Source organism: Hyla sarda, unplaced genomic scaffold (assembly GCF_029499605.1).
Source record: "Hyla sarda isolate aHylSar1 unplaced genomic scaffold, aHylSar1.hap1 scaffold_1045, whole genome shotgun sequence".
Taxonomy (NCBI): domain Eukaryota; kingdom Metazoa; phylum Chordata; class Amphibia; order Anura; family Hylidae; genus Hyla; species Hyla sarda.
In genome coordinates, this window is record NW_026607664.1 from 65,294 (window position 1) to 79,326 (window position 14,033).

The following is a 14,033-nucleotide window of genomic DNA, read 5'->3' on the forward strand; positions in this document are numbered from 1 at the left end:
CTGAAAGTAGGCCAGAATGTCAGTCCATGTTGGAGCAGGTTTAGATACAGTCTAAAGCATAGATCTCAAAGTCTGTGCACAGAATTTAGCAAGGGCCTCGCACCTTCTGATGCATCAGGTAGGTGCACAATAGCATAGCCTAACCCTCTGTACTTTGGTCTATATTGATGCGGGACATAGACAGCCAGCTGATGACCAATCCATTAGTGCAATGGATGGCTGGAAGCATTTGTCTTTGCCTTTGCAATACCACAGAAGCAATGCATGGTCAATGTACAGCAATGACACACCTGTGTGAACAGCCAGGAGACCCCCCCCCCATGTTATGTTACATAGTTACATAGTTAGTACGGTCGAAAAAAGACATATGTCCATCACGTTCAACCAGGGAATTAAGGGGTAGGGGTGTGGCGCGATATTGGGGAAGGGATGAGATTTTATATTTCTTCATAAGCATTAATCTTATTTTGTCAATTAGGAACATTCAGCACCCACCCGCTATCAAGGCAGCTGCCTATCATGTCATGCCCTACCTGCACAGGTGTGCTGGCTACTCAAATGATCCAATTAAGGAGGCCATTTAGTCAGCAGCAGCAGAAGTCCTGTGCCTGGACGCTCCAACAGGGGCCAGACACAAGCAGAAGCAGAAGCAGCAGAAGCAGCAGCAGCACCACCTTTTGTTTTTTGGCTGCAGCAGCAGCAAGGCCCACAGGGCTGGCTAGCTGGCTAGCCAGCAAGCAGGTAGCAATGAAAGTAGGAATCTTTCTTTTTAACCCTGTAAGGGGGTGGTGCACTGTACCCGAAGATACTGCCATATCGGGTCAATGCATAGGGCGACGGAAGCAAGCTTCGAAATCGGCCCCCGTTCTCAAAAATCCATTTAATATATGGTCCCCAGATAGGGGACGTATCAGATATTAAACTGATAAGAACAGATACTACACTTGATCTTAGCCAAAAGGCCGAGAAGCGATAACCGTGAAAGGGGCGGGCCCAACAAGGTCCCCTTCATGGGCACTATCACTGCTTGCTGTCAGGGAGGCTGCCAGACAATTTTCCATGCACACTCTGGGCTGGGGGGCAGTCAACCACCAGTACACACAGCAGAACCTAAACCCATACCATTATTGCTAAGCAGCAAGACAGGGGCCCATTGCACTCCCACGGGGCCTTTTTAAATGCAATCCATAACCCGGATTTGCCAGGAACCCTTCTTACTCCTCCTACTTGCATGTGACACTGGGCTTAGGATCTGCATAGGAAACACACACACAAGCACACACCTACCTTTGTTGCCTGCAGATGCCTCCTTGGCTGTCCCCAAACGGTATCAAACCAACACCCACGGGAAGCTGTAAGCATAGAGGACATGCCTGCACCCCATTGGACTTACCTGTGTGGGTTAAATCCGGGTTATTTGACAACCTATGGCGGTGATGGTTCTGCTCAGGCAGAGCAGTGCTGATGCTCCTCATAAAGCTGTCGCTGCTGTGAAGGTTCTAGGTGACATCACAAATCCCTTTGGTTACATACACAACAAAGCTGGGTTGTTGTTGTTTACACTCTGCAAGGCCTGTGGAAGTGAGTGACATCATAGCACTGTAGTTCTGAGGGTTCAAGATGGATGCAACAATCTCCTGTTGCTTCTATGAAGGCCGTAATAGACGACATCACCAAACAGCTCCATAGTCACATACACAGCAAAGGAGAGATGTTGTTTACACCTAGTGATGTCAGTGGTATTGAGTGACATCACAGCACAGTGCTAAGGCTCCTGGGCCTGGACACAGCAGCGGCTGCAATATCTCAACGGAGAATACGTTTATATCTATGTGTGTGTGTGCGCATATATATATATATATATATATATATATATATATATATATATATTTCTCCGCCGAAATCACTTTTAAACCCATTTCCACCTTTTTTTCCCTTCTCCTCCTCTTACTTTTTTTTCACGTTTTTTTACGTTTTTCTCCTTTTCGCCTCTTTTCTGGGCGTATTATTCTTCTTTTTCTTCTTTTTTTTCGTCTAATGCATACCCCATCAGTGCAGCAATGCTTATTCAATACCGCCAGCAGATGGAGACACTGGGGGATAATTTTCTAAGGATTTATACTGATTTTTCCTGTCTGAATTTGTCGCACAGAAAGTTGCAGGCCAAATATGTGTGACATTTCTGCGACTTTAGCTTCTAGAGCATTTTTACAACATTATACATAGGTGCTGAATACATAAAAAGCGACTGTTCAGCGACAGACAAGTCGCATCGGCTGAAAGTAGGCCAGAATGTCAGTCCATGTTGGAGCAGGTTTAGATACAGTCTAAAGCATAGATCTCAAAGTCTGTGCACAGAATTTAGCAAGGGCCTCGCACCTTCTGATGCATCAGGTAGGTGCACAATAGCATAGCCTAACCCTCTGTACTTTGGTCTATATTGATGCGGGACATAGACAGCCAGCTGATGACCAATCCATTAGTGCAATGGATGGCTGGAAGCATTTGTCTTTGCCTTTGCAATACCACAGAAGCAATGCATGGTCAATGTACAGCAATGACACACCTGTGTGAACAGCCAGGAGACCCCCCCCCCATGTTATGTTACATAGTTACATAGTTAGTACGGTCGAAAAAAGACATATGTCCATCACGTTCAACCAGGGAATTAAGGGGTAGGGGTGTGGCGCGATATTGGGGAAGGGATGAGATTTTATATTTCTTCATAAGCATTAATCTTATTTTGTCAATTAGGAACATTCAGCACCCACCCGCTATCAAGGCAGCTGCCTATCATGTCATGCCCTACCTGCACAGGTGTGCTGGCTACTCAAATGATCCAATTAAGGAGGCCATTTAGTCAGCAGCAGCAGAAGTCCTGTGCCTGGACGCTCCAACAGGGGCCAGACACAAGCAGAAGCAGAAGCAGCAGAAGCAGCAGCAGCACCACCTTTTGTTTTTTGGCTGCAGCAGCAGCAAGGCCCACAGGGCTGGCTAGCTGGCTAGCCAGCAAGCAGGTAGCAATGAAAGTAGGAATCTTTCTTTTTAACCCTGTAAGGGGGTGGTGCACTGTACCCGAAGATACTGCCATATCGGGTCAATGCATAGGGCGACGGAAGCAAGCTTCGAAATCGGCCCCCGTTCTCAAAAATCCATTTAATATATGGTCCCCAGATAGGGGACGTATCAGATATTAAACTGATAAGAACAGATACTACACTTGATCTTAGCCAAAAGGCCGAGAAGCGATAACCGTGAAAGGGGCGGGCCCAACAAGGTCCCCTTCATGGGCACTATCACTGCTTGCTGTCAGGGAGGCTGCCAGACAATTTTCCATGCACACTCTGGGCTGGGGGGCAGTCAACCACCAGTACACACAGCAGAACCTAAACCCATACCATTATTGCTAAGCAGCAAGACAGGGGCCCATTGCACTCCCACGGGGCCTTTTTAAATGCAATCCATAACCCGGATTTGCCAGGAACCCTTCTTACTCCTCCTACTTGCATGTGACACTGGGCTTAGGATCTGCATAGGAAACACACACACAAGCACACACCTACCTTTGTTGCCTGCAGATGCCTCCTTGGCTGTCCCCAAACGGTATCAAACCAACACCCACGGGAAGCTGTAAGCATAGAGGACATGCCTGCACCCCATTGGACTTACCTGTGTGGGTTAAATCCGGGTTATTTGACAACCTATGGCGGTGATGGTTCTGCTCAGGCAGAGCAGTGCTGATGCTCCTCATAAAGCTGTCGCTGCTGTGAAGGTTCTAGGTGACATCACAAATCCCTTTGGTTACATACACAACAAAGCTGGGTTGTTGTTGTTTACACTCTGCAAGGCCTGTGGAAGTGAGTGACATCATAGCACTGTAGTTCTGAGGGTTCTAGATGGATGCAACAATCTCCTGTTGCTTCTATGAAGGCCGTAATAGACGACATCACCAAACAGCTCCATAGTCACATACACAGCAAAGGAGAGATGTTGTTTACACCTAGTGATGTCAGTGGTATTGAGTGACATCACAGCACAGTGCTAAGGCTCCTGGGCCTGGACACAGCAGCGGCTGCAATATCTCAACGGAGAATACGTTTATATATATGTGTGTGTGTGCGCGTATATATATATATATATATATATATATATATATATATATATATTTCTCCGCCGAAATCACTTTTAAACCCATTTCCACCTTTTTTTCCCTTCTCCTCCTCTTACTTTTTTTTCAAGTTTTTTTACGTTTTTCTCCTTTTCGCCTCTTTTCTGGGCGTATTATTCTTCTTTTTCTTCTTTTTTTTCGTCTAATGCATACCCCATCAGTGCAGCAATGCTTATTCAATACCGCCAGCAGATGGAGACACTGGGGGATAATTTTCTAAGGATTTATACTGATTTTTCCTGTCTGAATTTGTCGCACAGAAAGTTGCAGGCCAAATATGTGTGACATTTCTGCGACTTTAGCTTCTAGAGCATTTTTACAACATTATACATAGGTGCTGAATACATAAAAAGCGACTGTTCAGCGACAGACAAGTCGCATCGGCTGAAAGTAGGCCAGAATGTCAGTCCATGTTGGAGCAGGTTTAGATACAGTCTAAAGCATAGATCTCAAAGTCTGTGCACAGAATTTAGCAAGGGCCTCGCACCTTCTGATGCATCAGGTAGGTGCACAATAGCATAGCCTAACCCTCTGTACTTTGGTCTATATTGATGCGGGACATAGACAGCCAGCTGATGACCAATCCATTAGTGCAATGGATGGCTGGAAGCATTTGTCTTTGCCTTTGCAATACCACAGAAGCAATGCATGGTCAATGTACAGCAATGACACACCTGTGTGAACAGCCAGGAGACCCCCCCCCCATGTTATGTTACATAGTTACATAGTTAGTACGGTCGAAAAAAGACATATGTCCATCACGTTCAACCAGGGAATTAAGGGGTAGGGGTGTGGCGCGATATTGGGGAAGGGATGAGATTTTATATTTCTTCATAAGCATTAATCTTATTTTGTCAATTAGGAACATTCAGCACCCACCCGCTATCAAGGCAGCTGCCTATCATGTCATGCCCTACCTGCACAGGTGTGCTGGCTACTCAAATGATCCAATTAAGGAGGCCATTTAGTCAGCAGCAGCAGAAGTCCTGTGCCTGGACGCTCCAACAGGGGCCAGACACAAGCAGAAGCAGAAGCAGCAGAAGCAGCAGCAGCACCACCTTTTGTTTTTTGGCTGCAGCAGCAGCAAGGCCCACAGGGCTGGCTAGCTGGCTAGCCAGCAAGCAGGTAGCAATGAAAGTAGGAATCTTTCTTTTTAACCCTGTAAGGGGGTGGTGCACTGTACCCGAAGATACTGCCATATCGGGTCAATGCATAGGGCGACGGAAGCAAGCTTCGAAATCGGCCCCCGTTCTCAAAAATCCATTTAATATATGGTCCCCAGATAGGGGACGTATCAGATATTAAACTGATAAGAACAGATACTACACTTGATCTTAGCCAAAAGGCCGAGAAGCGATAACCGTGAAAGGGGCGGGCCCAACAAGGTCCCCTTCATGGGCACTATCACTGCTTGCTGTCAGGGAGGCTGCCAGACAATTTTCCATGCACACTCTGGGCTGGGGGGCAGTCAACCACCAGTACACACAGCAGAACCTAAACCCATACCATTATTGCTAAGCAGCAAGACAGGGGCCCATTGCACTCCCACGGGGCCTTTTTAAATGCAATCCATAACCCGGATTTGCCAGGAACCCTTCTTACTCCTCCTACTTGCATGTGACACTGGGCTTAGGATCTGCATAGGAAACACACACACAAGCACACACCTACCTTTGTTGCCTGCAGATGCCTCCTTGGCTGTCCCCAAACGGTATCAAACCAACACCCACGGGAAGCTGTAAGCATAGAGGACATGCCTGCACCCCATTGGACTTACCTGTGTGGGTTAAATCCGGGTTATTTGACAACCTATGGCGGTGATGGTTCTGCTCAGGCAGAGCAGTGCTGATGCTCCTCATAAAGCTGTCGCTGCTGTGAAGGTTCTAGGTGACATCACAAATCCCTTTGGTTACATACACAACAAAGCTGGGTTGTTGTTGTTTACACTCTGCAAGGCCTGTGGAAGTGAGTGACATCATAGCACTGTAGTTCTGAGGGTTCAAGATGGATGCAACAATCTCCTGTTGCTTCTATGAAGGCCATAATAGACGACATCACCAAACAGCTCCATAGTCACATACACAGCAAAGGAGAGATGTTGTTTACACCTAGTGATGTCAGTGGTATTGAGTGACATCACAGCACAGTGCTAAGGCTCCTGGGCCTGGACACAGCAGCGGCTGCAATATCTCAACGGAGAATACGTTTATATCTATGTGTGTGTGTGCGCATATATATATATATATATATATATATATATATATATATATATATATTTCTCCGCCGAAATCACTTTTAAACCCATTTCCACCTTTTTTTCCCTTCTCCTCCTCTTACTTTTTTTTCACGTTTTTTTACGTTTTTCTCCTTTTCGCCTCTTTTCTGGGCGTATTATTCTTCTTTTTCTTCTTTTTTTTCGTCTAATGCATACCCCATCAGTGCAGCAATGCTTATTCAATACCGCCAGCAGATGGAGACACTGGGGGATAATTTTCTAAGGATTTATACTGATTTTTCCTGTCTGAATTTGTCGCACAGAAAGTTGCAGGCCAAATATGTGTGACATTTCTGCGACTTTAGCTTCTAGAGCATTTTTACAACATTATACATAGGTGCTGAATACATAAAAAGCGACTGTTCAGCGACAGACAAGTCGCATCGGCTGAAAGTAGGCCAGAATGTCAGTCCATGTTGGAGCAGGTTTAGATACAGTCTAAAGCATAGATCTCAAAGTCTGTGCACAGAATTTAGCAAGGGCCTCGCACCTTCTGATGCATCAGGTAGGTGCACAATAGCATAGCCTAACCCTCTGTACTTTGGTCTATATTAATGCGGGACATAGACAGCCAGCTGATGACCAATCCATTAGTGCAATGGATGGCTGGAAGCATTTGTCTTTGCCTTTGCAATACCACAGAAGCAATGCATGGTCAATGTACAGCAATGACACACCTGTGTGAACAGCCAGGAGACCCCCCCCCCATGTTATGTTACATAGTTACATAGTTAGTACGGTCGAAAAAAGACATATGTCCATCACGTTCAACCAGGGAATTAAGGGGTAGGGGTGTGGCGTGATATTGGGGAAGGGATGAGATTTTATATTTCTTCATAAGCATTAATCTTATTTTGTCAATTAGGAACATTCAGCACCCACCCGCTATCAAGGCAGCTGCCTATCATGTCATGCCCTACCTGCACAGGTGTGCTGGCTACTCAAATGATCCAATTAAGGAGGCCATTTAGTCAGCAGCAGCAGAAGTCCTGTGCCTGGACGCTCCAACAGGGGCCAGACACAAGCAGAAGCAGAAGCAGCAGAAGCAGCAGCAGCACCACCTTTTGTTTTTTGGCTGCAGCAGCAGCAAGGCCCACAGGGCTGGCTAGCTGGCTAGCCAGCAAGCAGGTAGCAATGAAAGTAGGAATCTTTCTTTTTAACCCTGTAAGGGGGTGGTGCACTGTACCCGAAGATACTGCCATATCGGGTCAATGCATAGGGCGACGGAAGCAAGCTTCGAAATCGGCCCCCGTTCTCAAAAATCCATTTAATATATGGTCCCCAGATAGGGGACGTATCAGATATTAAACTGATAAGAACAGATACTACACTTGATCTTAGCCAAAAGGCCGAGAAGCGCTAACCGTGAAAGGGGCGGGCCCAACAAGGTCCCCTTCATGGGCACTATCACTGCTTGCTGTCAGGGAGGCTGCCAGACAATTTTCCATGCACACTCTGGGCTGGGGGGCAGTCAACCACCAGTACACACAGCAGAACCTAAACCCATACCATTATTGCTAAGCAGCAAGACAGGGGCCCATTGCACTCCCACGGGGCCTTTTTAAATGCAATCCATAACCCGGATTTGCCAGGAACCCTTCTTACTCCTCCTACTTGCATGTGACACTGGGCTTAGGATCTGCATAGGAAACACACACACAAGCACACACCTACCTTTGTTGCCTGCAGATGCCTCCTTGGCTGTCCCCAAACGGTATCAAACCAACACCCACGGGAAGCTGTAAGCATAGAGGACATGCCTGCACCCCATTGGACTTACCTGTGTGGGTTAAATCCGGGTTATTTGACAACCTATGGCGGTGATGGTTCTGCTCAGGCAGAGCAGTGCTGATGCTCCTCATAAAGCTGTCGCTGCTGTGAAGGTTCTAGGTGACATCACAAATCCCTTTGGTTACATACACAACAAAGCTGGGTTGTTGTTGTTTACACTCTGCAAGGCCTGTGGAAGTGAGTGACATCATAGCACTGTAGTTCTGAGGGTTCAAGATGGATGCAACAATCTCCTGTTGCTTCTATGAAGGCCGTAATAGACGACATCACCAAACAGCTCCATAGTCACATACACAGCAAAGGAGAGATGTTGTTTACACCTAGTGATGTCAGTGGTATTGAGTGACATCACAGCACAGTGCTAAGGCTCCTGGGCCTGGACACAGCAGCGGCTGCAATATCTCAACGGAGAATACGTTTATATCTATGTGTGTGTGTGTGCGCATATATATATATATATATATATATATATATATATATATATATATTTCTCCGCCGAAATCACTTTTAAACCCATTTCCACCTTTTTTTCCCTTCTCCTCCTCTTACTTTTTTTTCACGTTTTTTTACGTTTTTCTCCTTTTCGCCTCTTTTCTGGGCGTATTATTCTTCTTTTTCTTCTTTTTTTTCGTCTAATGCATACCCCATCAGTGCAGCAATGCTTATTCAATACCGCCAGCAGATGGAGACACTGGGGGATAATTTTCTAAGGATTTATACTGATTTTTCCTGTCTGAATTTGTCGCACAGAAAGTTGCAGGCCAAATATGTGTGACATTTCTGCGACTTTAGCTTCTAGAGCATTTTTACAACATTATACATAGGTGCTGAATACATAAAAAGCGACTGTTCAGCGACAGACAAGTCGCATCGGCTGAAAGTAGGCCAGAATGTCAGTCCATGTTGGAGCAGGTTTAGATACAGTCTAAAGCATAGATCTCAAAGTCTGTGCACAGAATTTAGCAAGGGCCTCGCACCTTCTGATGCATCAGGTAGGTGCACAATAGCATAGCCTAACCCTCTGTACTTTGGTCTATATTGATGCGGGACATAGACAGCCAGCTGATGACCAATCCATTCGTGCAATGGATGGCTGGAAGCATTTGTCTTTGCCTTTGCAATACCACAGAAGCAATGCATGGTCAATGTACAGCAATGACACACCTGTGTGAACAGCCAGGAGACCCCCCCCCCCCCATGTTATGTTACATAGTTACATAGTTAGTACGGTCGAAAAAAGACATATGTCCATCACGTTCAACCAGGGAATTAAGGGGTAGGGGTGTGGCGCGATATTGGGGAAGGGATGAGATTTTATATTTCTTCATAAGCATTAATCTTATTTTGTCAATTAGGAACATTCAGCACCCACCCGCTATCAAGGCAGCTGCCTATCATGTCATGCCCTACCTGCACAGGTGTGCTGGCTACTCAAATGATCCAATTAAGGAGGCCATTTAGTCAGCAGCAGCAGAAGTCCTGTGCCTGGACGCTCCAACAGGGGCCAGACACAAGCAGAAGCAGAAGCAGCAGAAGCAGCAGCAGCACCACCTTTTGTTTTTTGGCTGCAGCAGCAGCAAGGCCCACAGGGCTGGCTAGCTGGCTAGCCAGCAAGCAGGTAGCAATGAAAGTAGGAATCTTTCTTTTTAACCCTGTAAGGGGGTGGTGCACTGTACCCGAAGATACTGCCATATCGGGTCAATGCATAGGGCGACGGAAGCAAGCTTCGAAATCGGCCCCCGTTCTCAAAAATCCATTTAATATATGGTCCCCAGATAGGGGACGTATCAGATATTAAACTGATAAGAACAGATACTACACTTGATCTTAGCCAAAAGGCCGAGAAGCGATAACCGTGAAAGGGGCGGGCCCAACAAGGTCCCCTTCATGGGCACTATCACTGCTTGCTGTCAGGGAGGCTGCCAGACAATTTTCCATGCACACTCTGGGCTGGGGGGCAGTCAACCACCAGTACACACAGCAGAACCTAAACCCATACCATTATTGCTAAGCAGCAAGACAGGGGCCCATTGCACTCCCACGGGGCCTTTTTAAATGCAATCCATAACCCGGATTTGCCAGGAACCCTTCTTACTCCTCCTACTTGCATGTGACACTGGGCTTAGGATCTGCATAGGAAACACACACACAAGCACACACCTACCTTTGTTGCCTGCAGATGCCTCCTTGGCTGTCCCCAAACGGTATCAAACCAACACCCACGGGAAGCTGTAAGCATAGAGGACATGCCTGCACCCCATTGGACTTACCTGTGTGGGTTAAATCCGGGTTATTTGACAACCTATGGCGGTGATGGTTCTGCTCAGGCAGAGCAGTGCTGATGCTCCTCATAAAGCTGTCGCTGCTGTGAAGGTTCTAGGTGACATCACAAATCCCTTTGGTTACATACACAACAAAGCTGGGTTGTTGTTGTTTACACTCTGCAAGGCCTGTGGAAGTGAGTGACATCATAGCACTGTAGTTCTGAGGGTTCAAGATGGATGCAACAATCTCCTGTTGCTTCTATGAAGGCCGTAATAGACGACATCACCAAACAGCTCCATAGTCACATACACAGCAAAGGAGAGATGTTGTTTACACCTAGTGATGTCAGTGGTATTGAGTGACATCACAGCACAGTGCTAAGGCTCCTGGGCCTGGACACAGCAGCGGCTGCAATATCTCAACGGAGAATACGTTTATATCTATGTGTGTGTGTGCGCATATATATATATATATATATATATATATATATATATATATATATATATATATTTCTCCGCCGAAATCACTTTTAAACCCATTTCCACCTTTTTTTCCCTTCTCCTCCTCTTACTTTTTTTTCACGTTTTTTTACGTTTTTCTCCTTTTCGCCTCTTTTCTGGGCGTATTATTCTTCTTTTTCTTCTTTTTTTTCGTCTAATGCATACCCCATCAGTGCAGCAATGCTTATTCAATACCGCCAGCAGATGGAGACACTGGGGGATAATTTTCTAAGGATTTATACTGATTTTTCCTGTCTGAATTTGTCGCACAGAAAGTTGCAGGCCAAATATGTGTGACATTTCTGCGACTTTAGCTTCTAGAGCATTTTTACAACATTATACATAGGTGCTGAATACATAAAAAGCGACTGTTCAGCGACAGACAAGTCGCATCGGCTGAAAGTAGGCCAGAATGTCAGTCCATGTTGGAGCAGGTTTAGATACAGTCTAAAGCATAGATCTCAAAGTCTGTGCACAGAATTTAGCAAGGGCCTCGCACCTTCTGATGCATCAGGTAGGTGCACAATAGCATAGCCTAACCCTCTGTACTTTGGTCTATATTGATGCGGGACATAGACAGCCAGCTGATGACCAATCCATTAGTGCAATGGATGGCTGGAAGCATTTGTCTTTGCCTTTGCAATACCACAGAAGCAATGCATGGTCAATGTACAGCAATGACACACCTGTGTGAACAGCCAGGAGACCCCCCCCCCATGTTATGTTACATAGTTACATAGTTAGTACGGTCGAAAAAAGACATATGTCCATCACGTTCAACCAGGGAATTAAGGGGTAGGGGTGTGGCGCGATATTGGGGAAGGGATGAGATTTTATATTTCTTCATAAGCATTAATCTTATTTTGTCAATTAGGAACATTCAGCACCCACCCGCTATCAAGGCAGCTGCCTATCATGTCATGCCCTACCTGCACAGGTGTGCTGGCTACTCAAATGATCCAATTAAGGAGGCCATTTAGTCAGCAGCAGCAGAAGTCCTGTGCCTGGACGCTCCAACAGGGGCCAGACACAAGCAGAAGCAGAAGCAGCAGAAGCAGCAGCAGCACCACCTTTTGTTTTTTGGCTGCAGCAGCAGCAAGGCCCACAGGGCTGGCTAGCTGGCTAGCCAGCAAGCAGGTAGCAATGAAAGTAGGAATCTTTCTTTTTAACCCTGTAAGGGGGTGGTGCACTGTACCCGAAGATACTGCCATATCGGGTCAATGCATAGGGCGACGGAAGCAAGCTTCGAAATCGGCCCCCGTTCTCAAAAATCCATTTAATATATGGTCCCCAGATAGGGGACGTATCAGATATTAAACTGATAAGAACAGATACTACACTTGATCTTAGCCAAAAGGCCGAGAAGCGATAACCGTGAAAGGGGCGGGCCCAACAAGGTCCCCTTCATGGGCACTATCACTGCTTGCTGTCAGGGAGGCTGCCAGACAATTTTCCATGCACACTCTGGGCTGGGGGGCAGTCAACCACCAGTACACACAGCAGAACCTAAACCCATACCATTATTGCTAAGCAGCAAGACAGGGGCCCATTGCACTCCCACGGGGCCTTTTTAAATGCAATCCATAACCCGGATTTGCCAGGAACCCTTCTTACTCCTCCTACTTGCATGTGACACTGGGCTTAGGATCTGCATAGGAAACACACACACAAGCACACACCTACCTTTGTTGCCTGCAGATGCCTCCTTGGCTGTCCCCAAACGGTATCAAACCAACACCCACGGGAAGCTGTAAGCATAGAGGACATGCCTGCACCCCATTGGACTTACCTGTGTGGGTTAAATCCGGGTTATTTGACAACCTATGGCGGTGATGGTTCTGCTCAGGCAGAGCAGTGCTGATGCTCCTCATAAAGCTGTCGCTGCTGTGAAGGTTCTAGGTGACATCACAAATCCCTTTGGTTACATACACAACAAAGCTGGGTTGTTGTTGTTTACACTCTGCAAGGCCTGTGGAAGTGAGTGACATCATAGCACTGTAGTTCTGAGGGTTCAAGATGGATGCAACAATCTCCTGTTGCTTCTATGAAGGCCGTAATAGACGACATCACCAAACAGCTCCATAGTCACATACACAGCAAAGGAGAGATGTTGTTTACACCTAGTGATGTCAGTGGTATTGAGTGACATCACAGCACAGTGCTAAGGCTCCTGGGCCTGGACACAGCAGCGGCTGCAATATCTCAACGGAGAATACGTTTATATCTATGTGTGTGTGTGCGCATATATATATATATATATATATATATATATATATATATATATATATTTCTCCGCCGAAATCACTTTTAAACCCATTTCCACCTTTTTTTCCCTTCTCCTCCTCTTACTTTTTTTTCACGTTTTTTTACGTTTTTCTCCTTTTCGCCTCTTTTCTGGGCGTATTATTCTTCTTTTTCTTCTTTTTTTTCGTCTAATGCATACCCCATCAGTGCAGCAATGCTTATTCAATACCGCCAGCAGATGGAGACACTGGGGGATAATTTTCTAAGGATTTATACTGATTTTTCCTGTCTGAATTTGTCGCACAGAAAGTTGCAGGCCAAATATGTGTGACATTTCTGCGACTTTAGCTTCTAGAGCATTTTTACAACATTATACATAGGTGCTGAATACATAAAAAGCGACTGTTCAGCGACAGACAAGTCGCATCGGCTGAAAGTAGGCCAGAATGTCAGTCCATGTTGGAGCAGGTTTAGATACAGTCTAAAGCATAGATCTCAAAGTCTGTGCACAGAATTTAGCAAGGGCCTCGCACCTTCTGATGCATCAGGTAGGTGCACAATAGCATAGCCTAACCCTCTGTACTTTGGTCTATATTGATGCGGGACATAGACAGCCAGCTGATGACCAATCCATTCGTGCAATGGATGGCTGGAAGCATTTGTCTTTGCCTTTGCAATACCACAGAAGCAATGCATGGTCAATGTACAGCAATGACACACCTGTGTGAACAGCCAGGAGACCCCCCCCCCCCCATGTTATGTTACATAGTTACATAGTTAGTACGGTCGA

General features: G+C 46.1%; 6 non-coding genes across 6 annotated transcripts; all 6 read right to left on the reverse strand.

The window, feature by feature from the left end:
* Positions 1-783: 783 nt before the first annotated feature.
* Positions 784-974, reverse strand: LOC130299289 (U2 spliceosomal RNA). The gene has a single exon (XR_008850459.1). It is a non-coding gene; the product is annotated as a U2 spliceosomal RNA (small nuclear RNA).
* Positions 975-3,059: 2,085 nt separating this feature from the next.
* On the reverse strand, positions 3,060-3,250 carry LOC130299290 (U2 spliceosomal RNA). The gene has a single exon (XR_008850460.1). It is a non-coding gene; the product is annotated as a U2 spliceosomal RNA (small nuclear RNA).
* A 2,085-nt stretch (positions 3,251-5,335) lies between these two features.
* On the reverse strand, positions 5,336-5,526 carry LOC130299292 (U2 spliceosomal RNA). Its single transcript, XR_008850462.1, has one exon. It is a non-coding gene; the product is annotated as a U2 spliceosomal RNA (small nuclear RNA).
* A 2,087-nt stretch (positions 5,527-7,613) lies between these two features.
* LOC130299319 (U2 spliceosomal RNA) lies at positions 7,614-7,804 on the reverse strand. Its single transcript, XR_008850488.1, has one exon. It is a non-coding gene; the product is annotated as a U2 spliceosomal RNA (small nuclear RNA).
* A 2,090-nt stretch (positions 7,805-9,894) lies between these two features.
* Positions 9,895-10,085, reverse strand: LOC130299293 (U2 spliceosomal RNA). The gene has a single exon (XR_008850463.1). It is a non-coding gene; the product is annotated as a U2 spliceosomal RNA (small nuclear RNA).
* Positions 10,086-12,178: 2,093 nt separating this feature from the next.
* LOC130299295 (U2 spliceosomal RNA) lies at positions 12,179-12,369 on the reverse strand. The gene has a single exon (XR_008850464.1). It is a non-coding gene; the product is annotated as a U2 spliceosomal RNA (small nuclear RNA).
* Between the last annotated feature and the right edge of the window lie 1,664 nt (positions 12,370-14,033).